This window comes from Castor canadensis, chromosome 6, assembly GCF_047511655.1.
Source record: "Castor canadensis chromosome 6, mCasCan1.hap1v2, whole genome shotgun sequence".
Taxonomy (NCBI): domain Eukaryota; kingdom Metazoa; phylum Chordata; class Mammalia; order Rodentia; family Castoridae; genus Castor; species Castor canadensis.
Genome location: NC_133391.1, coordinates 161,547,284 through 161,562,629, shown reverse-complemented (window position 1 = coordinate 161,562,629; position 15,346 = coordinate 161,547,284). Strand labels below are relative to the sequence as shown.

At 36.1% G+C, this 15,346-nt stretch overlaps 1 long non-coding RNA gene across 1 annotated transcript; it reads right to left on the bottom strand.

Moving 5' to 3' along the window:
• Positions 1 to 5,858: 5,858 nt before the first annotated feature.
• On the bottom strand, positions 5,859 to 13,904 carry LOC141423938 (uncharacterized). The gene is made up of 3 exons (XR_012448704.1): positions 13,826 to 13,904; positions 12,886 to 12,991; positions 5,859 to 6,285 (listed from the first exon to the last, which is right to left on the bottom strand). It is a non-coding gene; the product is annotated as an uncharacterized lncRNA (long non-coding RNA).
• Positions 13,905 to 15,346: the final 1,442 nt, after the last annotated feature.

Below are 15,346 nucleotides of genomic sequence, written 5' to 3'. Positions count from 1 at the left end.
TTTTATCTATACTTGGAAAATGACCCAAGCAATTTCAGAGCCTTTGACTGAGCTCCTCTAGTAATTTCTAAGAGGTAAAAGTCTTTATTCACAGACCAAGAAACTTACATGATGGTCCTGTCAACCACAAATTATGTTCATTCCAATTATGAAGTAGGAGACCAGGAAAATAACCATTGCATAATTTCAAGGACCTACTGGACTCATCATGAGTCAGGTTAGAGATAATTCTTTTTCTTCTATACATATTACATTAAAAAATTTTTTTATTCATTTATTCACCTGCGCATACATTGTTTTGGTCATTTCTCCCCCCTACCACTGGTCCCCTCTCTGTCCCTCACAACCCCTCCTTGCTTCCAGGCAGAACCTGTTCTGCCCTTATCTCTAATTTTGTTGAAGAGAAGACATAAGCAATAATAAGAAAAGAAAAGTGTTTTTGCTAGTTGAGATAAGGATAGCTATAGAGAGAGATTCCTAGCATTGCTTCCTTGTACAAATGTGTTACAACCCAAGTTGACTCATCTGTACCTGACCTTTTCACTAGTTCCTGATCCCCTTCCCATATTGACTTCTGTTGATTTAAGGTTTCTGTATTAGTTCCTCTGAAGTGGGAATAATTCTTCATGTATTATTGGACAGATTTGTTACTCCTCTATAGAAGGAAGAATAACAGCATCCTAAAAATACCACTCCAAAGTTGACCTGGTAATGTTTCATTTCTTGTTTAATAATGTCAGTTTTAGAACTTTATCCATCAGTCTGCAAAATTATTGAGAACATACTTTGACCAAACTTACAGATACTTGTAAAGACCATGTATATCCCTTTGAGAAAAGATTAGCTGGATTACTACCATATTTAAATGCTGTGCCTTTGTTGAATCCCTTCTCCTGGAGAGATGCACTCTCATTTAGTCACTGGGTTCTGAGTCTGAAAACTAAACCTGAAAAATTTAGACAATCACATCATTAAATTGTTTTTAATTGTGGGAGCTACATTTAACCTCATATCAGCCATTCTTGATTTCTTCTTATAAGTAGAGCATTACCTTTGTCAAATATCCATCATTCTTGCCCTTGCAGTCTATGTTTTTTCAACCCTCCCCAGAACCCTTTTCAGGTCAGACACCGGTGGATGCCAATCAGATATTATACTCATTAAAAGTATTTTGCTCACCTTACTTTTGATGATTAATCACCACCTCCTAACTTCTATTATTTCATAAGTCTGTTTTCTCCACTATCATCAGCAAATCTAAATTGACAGAAACATCCCAATCTTCAGCTCTCATCAACACAGGAGAATCACTGATGAACTTGTCAGCAATGCAGATGTCCCTCTCAGTGTTGTTCTGTTCATTTGGTAACTGTGTTATCCTCTAAGTTCTCTCATAGTACATAGTTGGGAGATGCATTTTATGCTCTTATGTAGCTCTCAATTTTCCTAATGTTTTGTTTACTTCTTCTCTCTCACCATGGTGGTTTTGACATGTCTCCATCCCAGTAAGAATCATCACCGCCTCTAAGCTTTCAAATGCCACCCAGCAGCAAGTTCATACTGTCTCCTGAGATTTTCTCATCAAGTTAATGTCTATTTCATTGGAAAGTTATTTCATTTTGTTAAACTCTGCCTTGGCAAACTTGAACTGCTAACACCAAATACTATTGACTAGGTGGTTACAAAGAGCAAAAATTTGTTTCTCACAGTTCTGGAGTCTGAGATCAGTATGTCAGTTTAGTTAGGTTCTAGTGAGGGTCCTCTTCCAAGTTCAAGACTAGCTACAGAGGTTGGTGTAGTGGCTCAAGTGAAGACTAGCTACACCTCATTGCATCTTTACATGGTACAAAGACAGTCAACAAGAGCTTGGGCCTCATTTAAGGCCACTATTCATGTAAATGAGGGGTCTCTCTCATGACTTAATCACCTTTAAAGTCCTCACCTCCAAATACCACTATTTTAGGACTAGGGTTTTAATATTTGAATGTGAAGAGAACACAAACACCAGTCCACCACTCTTTTTTATTTGACGTTGTGTTTTGTGCTTACATGCTATTCTGGCCACCTCAGAAACCAGTCCCATCCATACTCTGTTAGACACTGCTTGGCACTGTTGAATTTGTCCTGCAGTGAGTTCTTGGCTTAACATCTTCATCCTCAGCTGATGCAGCATCTCCACATGGGGTTGTGCTGTAATTGACTGTAATTAATGCTCTGGTTAAGGACTACGAAGAGAGATAAAGAGACACACAGTGTCCAATAGCACAGAAGTTTCTGCCTTATCTTCCAAAGGACTCTGGACTTTTACAAGAATAAGTCGTTATGTTTGTAGGTACAATGGCTATAGGAAGTCTGGAGATTAAATATTTTCAAGAGCACAACTAGTTGTTCAAACCAGAATTCAGAATTGCACTTGGCATAAGGACCACAACATGCTCATAGTTGACCTGTTTGTCTTGAAGACTCAAACCATTTTCTCAACTCTAATCAGTGTATATATAGATCCTTGTTTCTTTTCTACCATTAAAGAACAAGAGATGAGAATTCCTTTATAAGCTGCCAATGCATCTGCCAGAATTTCATGGTTAGCTGTTAAATCTTCATTAATAGTTATGAGTTTTCCATTTTTCCCTTCAAAGTCTTCAAAGTTTTCACCAGATCCCTTTGTTCCTTATAACTGACCTTTCCCTTAATTCCTCAAGCTTCTGAAATATTCCATTCATCAGGTATTCTTTTCCACTTCTGTCAATGAAACTTATCCACAGTGAAAGTTTTAATAGTTGTCCCCACACAGTGTGGCCACAGTGCATAGTATTTTGTAACATGTTGCTATTGAGCTTTTATTTTTCCTAGAAAAGTCTGAAAGTACACCACCATGGAAGATTCTTTGATATCCCTTTATCAAACAGTCATCTGTGTGGGCTATTCTGGAAGACGTTTTTTAGCATTGAGGGAACTATCTTGAGCACAAGAACAGGAACAATGACCAGGTCTCTGTTTTTTCAGTTAAAGGTCTTGACAGCTTTACCACAAATGTTTCCATTTTGGAAAGAATGATCTAGAATGTGCTTATAGTAAGTGATACTCTTCTCTTGTTTCCTCAACAGCAGCAAACCTGATTTTTGTTGTTTATGTACTATATTATTCAGCTTCTGAGAGTAGTGCTTGTGCATTCTGTGTCTTCTAAATCAATTTAAGAAATTTAAAACCACCATTACAGACTCTACATTTTGGACCCATTTCACATCCTTTGCCCTATCATTCAGCATTAATCTTACAAGAAGCATTATAATAATAATATGCTAATTTCCTACATTTAGTTTCCTCAAAGCTGTTTAATCCTTCTCTCTCCATTTCAGCTATCTTTCTGGAATAATCTTATTTATTACATTTATATGTGTGTTTATGATACATTGCCACAGTTTATACCTGGGATACTGGCTGCATATTTTATTTAGAAATAACTAAGCAGGAATTATTAAATCACTGAGGTAATCAATTTCAAAGAGTGAAATGAACTCAAACATGTTCAATATCTTTTAAATGAAGACAATTGATCACAATTAACAGGGAGATGTGGATATTTTATTGACTAATCCAATTTTGTAGGAAGGAAGATAATAGATGAAACCATAAGGGGCATATATAGGCCAGGACTGTGTCTCCCTGCCTGTATGAATGATAGTGATTGTACAAGTTTGGGAGTATTAGGACATTTAATTGAATTTTTAAGAGATCATTAGTCATCAGGTAATCTATAACAGTACAGTTGGGACACTATAAACCTCCCAAGGTATTTTTACAGAATGAATTTAATATAAGGATATAGGGATTCACAATGCCAGGATTGGAGAGGTGGATGAACACAAGGAAAACATTAAGGTATGAGAAATAATAAAAGATCAGCCTCCATTCCTGGTACTGAGGAAACAGGAAAGTTCTTGGTAATATCAACATCAACAGACTCAGAAGAGGTTTCTCCTGGAACTTAGACTCAGTCTTCTTAGAATGCAAAATAAATATGCTGTTGCTACTTTGTCATTCCAGATAACAGTGAGACTAATTTGGGAGAGCAATGTTGTGGCAAAATGCCATAACTAAGAACAGTCTGAGAGGAACTCAAAGCACACAGTGAGGAAAAAGATATTCCCTTCCTCTCTCCTCTTCTAATTTCCCTCTGTGCTTCCTATTAGCAAACACTAATCACAGGCAGCTGGTAAAGAGATCCGTAATTTTGCAGAGTCCCAACATCCAAATCACAAAGCAGAATAAAAAGGAAGAGATAGGAAGCAGAGAGAAACTAGCTTATAATTAGAGTAATGATGCATGAGATCCAATATTGATAAAGTGCATACCCAGTACTATTTAAGGCATAATTCAGATGAGCATCATCATTAGTTTGGGCAGACTAATGAATTGTGATTCTCATAAACTGTTCTCTTATCTTCCATATCATGCATGACTTCTCTTATAACCTTCAGGGTAGATCACATTGCTTTATTGATACTTTGGCTATAAAACAAAATGCGACATTATTTTCCCAAAGAGATTAATTTACTTTATTGTTTGTAATTACTTTTCAATGTAAAGATGTCTGTCATCAGTACGTTGTGTGATTGACATCAGTTCTACCCTTACTCATATATGATTTTATAAGGCAATTTTTTGGCAATTTGAGCATGCATTGCTTAAGAGCTGCAAAATTATTCTTGAGAGTTCACACAATGCAAAACCTGAGATTTGGCAGATAAAGTGTACAGAATTTATCTTATTAAAAATATATTTACCCTTGGAGAAACATTTTTTCCATGGAGAAACATATGAAGTAGAATATATATTGATGGAGAAAATAATTCAACCCAAACATCTTTAAACTCTACATATCAGAATTCAAGAAACCTTTAAAATTGAAAATCTTACATAAGTAGCAAATTTTATTAATGAAAAGTTTATACCAATATATGGTAGTTGAATACATTTCAGAAAGTTAGCATGTATTTGTGGAGACTATGGTGTTTGGAAAGCATAAACATGTAATAATTTTAATAAGTTAAACAATGAAAATAACAGTTTTCTTATCAAGATACCTGTACTTCTCAAGTCTCTACTACAGATTCTGAAGGCTTACTGGATTGCAACAAGTTTAAGTATGTACTAATGGAATTACTGAAATACAAATTATCTTTGAAATATAGATGCATTTTCTCCAGGATTAGCATAGTTAATCTTCCAGGATTAGTATAGCAAAAAAAGCTACAACAGACATGAACATTAGTATTTTGTAGGAGTTTCTGCTCATATAAAACTGATATTGAAATTACTTGCATACCATAGCTAAGACCTACAACATAATATGCTAACTACAAGGAGTTTGCCCTATTCTGGGAGGTTGTTACTTAATCATAATAGGTCCTGGAATATCATTGATTCTATAATATTGCTACTCTTTACAGGATGTGACTCCATTTGTCTCTCAGCTAGCAAAAGTATACAACTAAATTATTCATATCACCTTTCTTTCTCTTTCTGTCATGAAAAGTAAGAAAATATGCACTAATAAACTGTTTTAAGAAAAAAAGAGGTAAGTCAAGTGCCTAAAATACACACACATAAGTATATAAAATGTGGAGTGAATAAACATAAAGTAAATTGACTAACAATAAATAAGTGAATGTATTTTATTTTATAAATGAAATTCACACTCATATTAATAACATAAATATGAAAAAGTAATGATTGACTACTATGAATAGAACTTTAACACCTTTTTGATACTATGTCAAGAAATTATTACTTTTCAATCTTAATACATTTTCTGATTTTCTCAAAAAAAGAGAAATTATCATTTCCATTTTCAGATGTTAAATTTAAGCCATATTAAAACAAAGCTGATTTTCATTTAGGCTAGTATGTAGGCTAGTAAGAGGAAATAGCATCACTCTAAGCAGCATTTTTGGTTTATTGAAATGTATTTCATTAATACAATCAAGGAAATAAATCTCTAAGTTAGCAAATTCATTCAAATTCATACAATTAGTTTGTCTTAACAATTAAACATGGATTATTGTTTTAACAGAAATCACCTGAAATAAAATATAGAAGCACATAAAGAAACAAAACATTATTATAAATACAATTGAATGATATCAGAGTATTTGAAAGAATGAAACAAGTGAAGTGATAAGGAGAAGGGTCTTCCTGCATCCTCTGGCAGGTAACTCTGTTCTTGGCTGTGACACCCATCTCTCTCTATGTGGTGTAGGGTCCTTTTTCCCTAGGTTGTGACTGTAGATGGCAGAAAATGTGCTGTCAAACTCATCCATTGAATGTCAGGGGCTGCATGTTCAGCTAGCCTCATAGTCCTATGGTGTGATGGCCCTCATCAATGAAGTGATGAGAAGATTACTAAAATATACTAATTGCCCAGCACATTCAATATGTGTAAATACACATACACTGTAGAGTGTACATGAAGCTCTGCCAAGGGAGATCTAGAAGGCCAGTTGATCTTCTTGGATCCTGAGGAGAGTGGGAGAAACTGGACAGTTTTCTATTTTTATGATAGAAGAAACTTAGCCTCTACAACTGAGTTGTTGTAAATACAAAGGTATTTTCAACTTGTTGGCTAGAATATTGCAAGCCTGTAGGAAAAGAAATCACTGAACATATAGCTGCCTGGAGAAATGCTGCTGCTTAGGAAGCAGCAACAATTAGCTCTAACCTCCCATAAAGAGCTTAGGCAGGGGAAGATCCAAGATGGTGACTAGGGTGCAGAAACAGACAGTGTGAGCTCCATGACTCTAAAACCTTGCTGAGATGCTGAAGCCACACTTGGCAGAAACAAAGCAGCAAGGAGAATCAAAACTTTGACACCCTAAACCCCTAGCCCATGGAAAGCTTCTCCATGTCACGTTACACTGAGAAAACAGGAGGGTTCCTGCCGCTGTCAGATGCTGGCTCCAAACCTGCTTGGTAGACATTAGGCTGACCAACAGATGAGCACCAAGCATCATGCAGTATTCCCCCAGCTACCTCTAGGATAAACTAGCATAGCCCCCTGGGCAGACTGACCCCCCTCACAAAAAAAACTTAACAATAAACAAGAAACTGAAAACTAACACACAGCAGAAGGGTGGAGTTGCTGAAAGTGCATTGGAGAAGGGGGGAGAGGCAATGAACTGATCTCCAAACAAACTTTCACTAAACAAAGGCTGGAAAGGAAGAAGGGCTGACAGCAGAGGGGTGATAAGCTACTGCCTGAAGTAGGACAGGTAGTGGTCCACAAACCTCATCTGCTGAGCCAGTGAGGAACATCCAAAGTCAAACGACACTGCAAAATTGGAAAACAATCAGAAAACCCTCACAACACACTGGCAGCCCTGGGAAAACCAAATTCCAAAGCAGGACAACTAGTGGATTTCAGAGCTGATTCCAGAACCTGAGGACAACATACAAACATAAACTGCCACACCCCACTGAGGGATGAGCTAATCAAGCAACTGGCTCTGAGATACAGAAGAAAGAAAAAAACAAACACTACCCAACCATCTGTTGAGACTATAACAGATCCTCTGCTTAAATACCAACAACAGGATTAGATGCTGGAGAAGTAAAACCAAAACTTAAAATAATACTGAAATTCTGTTTTTCCTGAAACTGGAAATTTTGTTTGTTTGTTTGTTTGTCTGCTTCTTTGTTTTGTTTCTTATTTTTTTGTTCATCTCTCCATGTTAATTTCTTTGCTTCTTTTTGTGTTTATTGGTTTTGTTAGTTTTACTATTGTGAATTAGCAAATACTAAATTACAACCAGACTAGGGCAGAAATAACACACAAACACTTAGCTATAAATCCAATACAGCCACAAAACAAAATTGAACCAAGAGAAAGAAAACAGGTGACTGAAAGCACCAACTAACCTATCAAGAACATAGTTGCACAGTACCAAGTGCAGCGATGGGAAGAAGAAAAAGGAATGGAAACCATTCTCACTTCCAAAATAATTTAATACAGGTTTCAAAGGGAAATGAAGAAAATGGATATCCAGGTCCAGACTTCAACAAAACAAAGATAAATGATGCCAAGGAACCCAACAATGTCCACCAGAACAACCTCAAAGAAGAAATCCTGCAAGTAATACCTGAGAATTTCATGGAGATGTTACTAGACATGGTTTACCAAAACATACAAGAAGCACTGAAGAAATTTCAAGACACTAAAAATAATGAATATGAAGAGACACAGAAATAAATAAATGAACTCATAAGAGCCCTAAATAAACACCAAAGTGAAACAGAGAACACTATAAAGAGGGAGCTAAATGAATTAAAGATGAAAATAGACTATTTTAAAGAGGAAGTGACCTGTGATAGGGAAAACCTCAGAAAAAAGAATGAAACAGAAACACAAAGCACGATGGAAGGCCACTCCAGCAGACTAGAACAGAGGACAGAATCGCAGAACTTGAAGGTCAAATGGAAATTAAATGAAAAATTGAAGAGCTATTAGTCAAACAACACAAGACCTACTAAAGGAATGTGCAAGAACTCACTGACTCCATCAAAAGACCAAACCTGAGAATCTTGGGCATTGAAGAAGGAGAAGAGGTGCAAGCAAAAGGAATTCATAATATATTCAACTAAATAATAACAGAAAATTTCCCAAACCTAGAGAAATCTATATCCATCAGGTACAGGAAGCCTTCAGGACACCAAACAGCCTAGACCAAAATAGAATTACTCCATGATATATTATCATTAAAACAACAAGCACAGAGAATAGAGAAAGAATATTGAAGGCTGTAAGAGAGAAAAAACAAATAACATACAAAAGTAAACCCATCAAAATCACAGCAGATTGAAATCTTAAATGAAAGAAGAGCATGGAGTGAGGTATTCCAGACACTGAATGAAAACAAGTTCAACCCTAGGATACTCTACCTGGCAAACCAATCATTCAAGATAGATGAAGCAATAAAAGTCTTCCATGATAAGCAGAAACTAAAACAATATGTGACCACCAAGCCACCACTACAAAAGATTCTTCTAGGAATTCTGCACACAGAAAATGAAAGCAAACAAAACCATGAAAGGACAGGGAGCACCAAACCACAGGAGAAGAAAAGACAAGGAATCAGAGAGTAACATTTATTGAGCTGCACACAATCAAATACTTAAATATCAAAAACAACTAAGTGACAAGAATCACCACATAAAAATGAATATTAACACTGAATGTTAACGGATTTAACACCCCCATCAAAAGACACCATCTGGCAAGCTTGATTAAAAAGGAAGATCCAACAATCTGTTGTTTACAGGAGACCCATTTTATTGACAGAAACAAGCACTGGCTTAGGGTAAAGGCTGGAAGAAGTTTTACCAAGCAATGGCCCCTGAAAACAACCAGGAGTAACAATACTTATCTGGACAAAGTAGACTTCAAACTTACATTGATCAAATGAGATAAAGTAGGACACTCCATACTAATAAAAGGGGAAATACACCAAGGGAAATAGCAATTATCAACCTATACGCACCCAAAGTCAGTGTACCCAATTTCATAAAAAATATTCTGAAGGACCTAAAATCATATATAGACTCTAACATAGTAATAGTGGGAGACTTTAATACCCCTCTATCACCAAGAGATAGGTCATCCAAACAAAAAAATCAATACAGAAATTCTAGAACTAAATCACACCATAGATCAAATGGTCCTAGCTGATGTCCACAGAATATTTCATCCAACTTCTACATAATCTACATTCTTAGCAGCTCATGGAACCTTCTCCAAAATGGATCATATCTTAGGGCACAAAGCAAGCCTCAGCAAATATAAGAAAATAGAAATAATCCCATGCATTCTACCTGATCACAATGCATTAAAACTAGAACTCAACAACAAAAACAACAGTAGAAATCATGCAAAGAGTTGGAAGCTGAACAACACATTGCTCGATGATCAGTGAATCATTGATATAATAAAAGAGGAAATTAAAAGTTTTCTGGAAGTTAATGAAAATGAAAACATGACCTACCAGAACCTATGGGACACAACAAAGGCAGTCCTAAGAGGAAAGTTTATAGCCATGAATGCATATATCAAAAAGACAGAAAGATCTCAAATCAGTGACCTAATACTGCAGCTCAAGCTCCTAGAAAAAACAAGAACTAGCAAATACCAAAACAAGTAGAAGGAGAGAAATAATAAAAATAAGGGCTGAAATCAATGAAATAGAAACAAACAAAAAAGCATACAAAGAATCAATGAAACAAAAGGCTGGTTCTTTGATAAAATAAACAAGATTGGTAGACCCCTGGCAAACCTGACTAAAATGAGGAGAGAAGAAAACCAATTCAATAAAATCAGAAATGCAAAAGGGAAGATAACAACAAACACTGTGGAAATCCAGGATATAATCAGAGACTACTTTGAGAATCTATGTTCCAATAAATTTGAAAGTGTTGAAGAAATGGACAAATTTCTAGATATTTATGACCATCCAAAATTGAACCTGAAAAGATCTATAAGACAAAATAAAATTGAAGCAGCAATAAAGAGTCTCCCAAAAAAAGAAAAGTTCAGGACCTGATTGATTCTTCACTGGATTCTATCAGATGTTGAAAGAAGAACTAATACCAACTCTCTCCTTAAACTGTTCCATGAAATAGAAAGGAAAGGAACACTGCCTAACTCATTTTATGAAGCCAGTATTATTCTTATCTCAAAATCATACAAAGACACCTTCAAAAAGAGCTATAGCCCAATCTCCTTAATGAACATCAATGCAAAAATCCTAAACAAAATAATGGCAAACCGAGTTCACCAACATATCAGAAAGATCATTCACCATGACCAAGTTGGCTTCATCCCAGGGATTGAGGGGAGGTTCAACATGGAAATGTATAAATGTAATACAGCACATTAACAGAAGCAAAGACAAAAACCACTTGATCATCTCAATAGATGCAGGAAAAGCCTTTGATAAGATTCAACACCACTTCATAATAAAAGCTCTAAGAAAACTAGAAATGGAAGGATAATACCTCAACATTGCAAAAGCTATATATGACAAACCTGTAGCCAACAACATACTTAATGGTGAAAAACTAAAACCATTTCCTCTAAAATCAGGACTGAGACAAGAGTTCCCACCATTTCCACTGCTATTCTACATAGTTCTGGAATTCTTAGCCAGAGCAATTAGGGAAGAAGAAGAAATAAAAGGAATACCAATAGGTAAAGAAACTGTCAAAAATATCCCTATTTGCAGACTACGTGATCCTATATCTTAAAGACCCAAAAAACTCTACCCAAAGGCTCCAAGACAAGATAAACAGCTATAGCAACCTGGTAGAATACAAAATCAACATACAAAAATCATTATCTTTTCTATATACCATCACTGAACAAATTGAGAAAGAACATATGAAAACAATTCCATTTACAATAGCCTCAAAAAAAAATCAAATACCTAGGAGTAAACTTAACAAAGGATGTGAATGATCTCTACAAGGAGAACTATAAACCCCTGAAAAAAGAGATTGAGGAAGACTACAGAAGGTGGAAAGATCTCCCATGCTCATGGATTTGTAGAATCAACATAGTAAAAATGACTATACTACCAAAAGCAATCTACATGTTTAATGCAATTCCCATCAAAATCCCAATGACATTTATCACAGAGATTAAAAAAAAATCTACCTTAAAGTTCATTTGGAACCACAAGACACTGTGAATAGCCAAGGCAATACTCAGCAAAAAGAGCAATGCTGGAGGTATCATTTCAAACTATATTGCAAAGGAAAAATAACAAAAATAGCATGGTACTGGCATAAAAGCAGATATGAAGACCAGTGGAACAGAATAGAGAACCTGGATATGAATTCACACAGCTATGCCCACCTTATTTTTGACAAAGGCTCCAAAGACATACGATGGAGAAAAGACAGCCTCTTCAGCAAATGTTGCTGAAAAAAGTGGTTATCTGCCTGCAAAAAACTGAAACAAGTTTGATGTTTATCACCCTGTATTAGTATCAACTCAAAATTGATCAAGGACCTTAATATCAGACCTGAAACTCTGAAGTTAGTACAGGAAAGAGCAGGGAATACTCTGGAAGGAATAGGTATATGTAAGGACTTCCTCAATAGAACCCCAGTAGCTCAGCAACTAAGAGAAAGGATGGACAAATGGGACTACATAAAATTAAAAAGCTTCTGAACAACAAAGAAATGGTCTCTAAACTGAAGAGACCACCCACAGAGTGGGAGAAAATATTTGCCAACTATACATCAGAAAAAGGACTGATAACCAGAATACAGGGACATCAAAAAGCTAAACTCTCCTAAAATCAATGAACCAATAAATAAATGGGTAACTGAACTAAACAGAACTTTTTCAAAAGAGGAAATTCAAATTGGCAAAGAACACATCAAAAAACGCTCACCATCTCTGGCCATAAAGGAAATGCAAATTATAACCACACTAAGATTCCATCTCATTCCTGTTCGAATAGCTATCATCAAAAACACAACCAACAACAGGTGTTGGCAAGGATGTGGGGGGAAAAGGAACCCTTGTACACTGCTGGTGGAAATGGAAGCTAGTGCAACCACTCTGGAAAAAAATATGGAGGCTTCTTAAAAATCTAAACATAGATCTGCCATACGATCCAGCAAACCCACTTCAAGGGATATACCCAAAGGAAGGTGACTCAGGTCACTCCAGAAGCTTCTGCACATCTGTGTTTATTGCAGCACTATTCACAATAGCCAAGTTATGGAAGCAGCCAAAATGCCCCACTACTGATGAATGCATTCAGAAATTGTGGCATTTGTACACAATGGAATTTTACTCAGCCATGAAGAAGAATGAAATCTTACCATTTGCAAGTAAATGGATGGAACTGGAGAACATCATTCTGAGTGAGGTCAGCCAGGCTCAGAAGACCAAAAATCGTATGTTCTCCCTCATATGCAGACTTTAGATCTGGGACAAAGGAAATAATGTTGTTGGACTTGGGTCACATGATAAGGGGAGAGCACATATGGTAGGAATGGGGATAGATAAGAAACCCAAACCTTGAAAGTGTTTGTTGTTTCCACTGCATAGGAGCTAATACAATAACCTTAAAGTGATAGGGGTCAATATAGGAAGATGACCGGGAAGTAGTGATGAGATCTGGTAGAGATTAATCAGTCAGAGTTGTAACACACTTGTTCATGAAAGCAATGCTAGGAATCTCTCTGTATAGCTATCCTTATCTCAGCCAGCAAAAATGTTTTGTCTCTCTTATTATTGCCTATGTCTTCTCTTTAACAAAATTAGAGATAAGGGCAGAACAGGTTCTGCCTGGAAGCAAGGGTGGTGGTGGAGAGAAATGACCCAAACAATATGCACATATGAATATATGAAAAAAGAAAAAAAAAAGCACTTAGGCCAAAGAGCACACACCAATAGCACCCTGTATCCTGTATGAAGAGTAAAACACCCAGGAGGAGGAAAACACTGCTCTTAGAGAAATGTTACCACATGGAAGTAGATTCCAACTTCAGTACAGACAGCAGTGACCTCAACAAAGGAATACTTTATGAAAATCTATTTTGGAAAACAGATAATAATTCTTACATAATTAATATATAATGATGACCAACAATTTTAATATATGAATAGGAGAAAAAGATGTTTAGTGTCAGACCTGAATTCATGACTTGGACTGTCAAGTAAGAAATATTTCAAAGTCCAAGTAAAAATACACAGGCTTGGAAATTCAAATGTAAAAGGTAAGAATCCAGTGATCCCATTAGGAGAGGCACTACTCACACAGTCCCACAGAAGGCATCCCACAGCAGTGATTTTGACATTTTCAGAGCTAGGAAAACTCATGCAAATAAGAATTCAGAAAATGGTGAGAAGAGCAGCCCGGAGAAGGAAAAATATTTTTTTAAAAAGTACGTGATAACAAAATCTTCTGCATTAAAAATGAATCAATAAATTGAAAGGGCACAGAGAGTTCTAGGCATCTTGTTATGAACAGATAGATCTAGTCATATCCTGCTATAACCACAGAATGCCAAGGACAAAGAGAAACTGTTATGAGCTCCCAGGCAGAACAATAAAAATAACATGTACTTTCCAGAAATTGGAAAGCAGACTCTTACCCAGCTGGAGTGACCTGACAAGTTAGTGGCCAGGGACTATTTTAAATAACAGCCTTTTAGTTTTGCTGAAAGTAAAAAGCTGACCAAAATCACAGTACTTATTGTCTGGGTCAGGGACAATATGACAGGGGCCAGCAGAGGCATCAACCCCTCATTTCCCATTTTGGGTTATTAGAAAAAGATCAGCACTGCATTGAAAGCAGACCTAGAATGGTCTGCTTTTTCACTAAGCCACAACTGAGGCCATGTAATATTACTTTTTAACACAATTTTTTCTCATATGTTACTCTCTTATATTAATCTGAAGCAAGTTTAAGAAAGGCAGTGAAATGACATTTATAACTGTCTTCTGTCAAAGGTGATAAAAGTGCTTGGTTCATCTTGTGTTGATAAAAATTGCTGATGAGATGGAAATATTTGGGCAATGGTCAGTGTAAAAGAGATGCTCTACAGAAAAGAAAGGGGAGCTTGGAAATTATGTGCATTGGTGGTGTCTGCTTCTCATTTTGAGATAGCATAAGGAAGCCCTGAGTTCAAACCCCAGTATAGATCAAAAAAAAAAAAAGAAATGAAAAGATGAAAGAAAGAAAGATATCAAACACAGCAGTTATGGGATGGGGTTGGGGTCATGGATCAAGTGGTAGAGTACCTGCTTAATAAGTGAAGGCCCTGAGTTTAAACCCTAGCATGGGAAAAAAATTAAATAAAAAAGCTCCTTGAGGTTGTATAAGATACCTAAATAGTTAGGAAGTTTTCCAACAAATCAGAAGCACAAAATAGAAGCAAGATTTTTGTTTTGTTTAGTTATTGTAAGTTTGTCTATAAATTTTACTTATCTTTATCTCCAACAAATATAATTGATTATTATATTTACTTGAATACACAAATTGTACTGAACTCAGTTTTAACTGATAATGCTATTCTTTTTTTTTTAATTTTTATTGTTTTATTATTTATATGTGCATACAATGCTTGGTCATTTCTCCCCCCTGCCCCCACCCCCTCCCTTACCACCCACTACCCCCTCCCTCTGCCCCCCACCCCCTCAATACCTGGCAGAAACTATTTTGCCCTTATCTCTAATTTTGTTGAAGAGAGAGTATAAGCAATAACAGGAAGGAACAAGGGTTTTTGCTGGTTGAGATAAGGATAGCTATACAGGGAGTTGACTCACATTAATTTC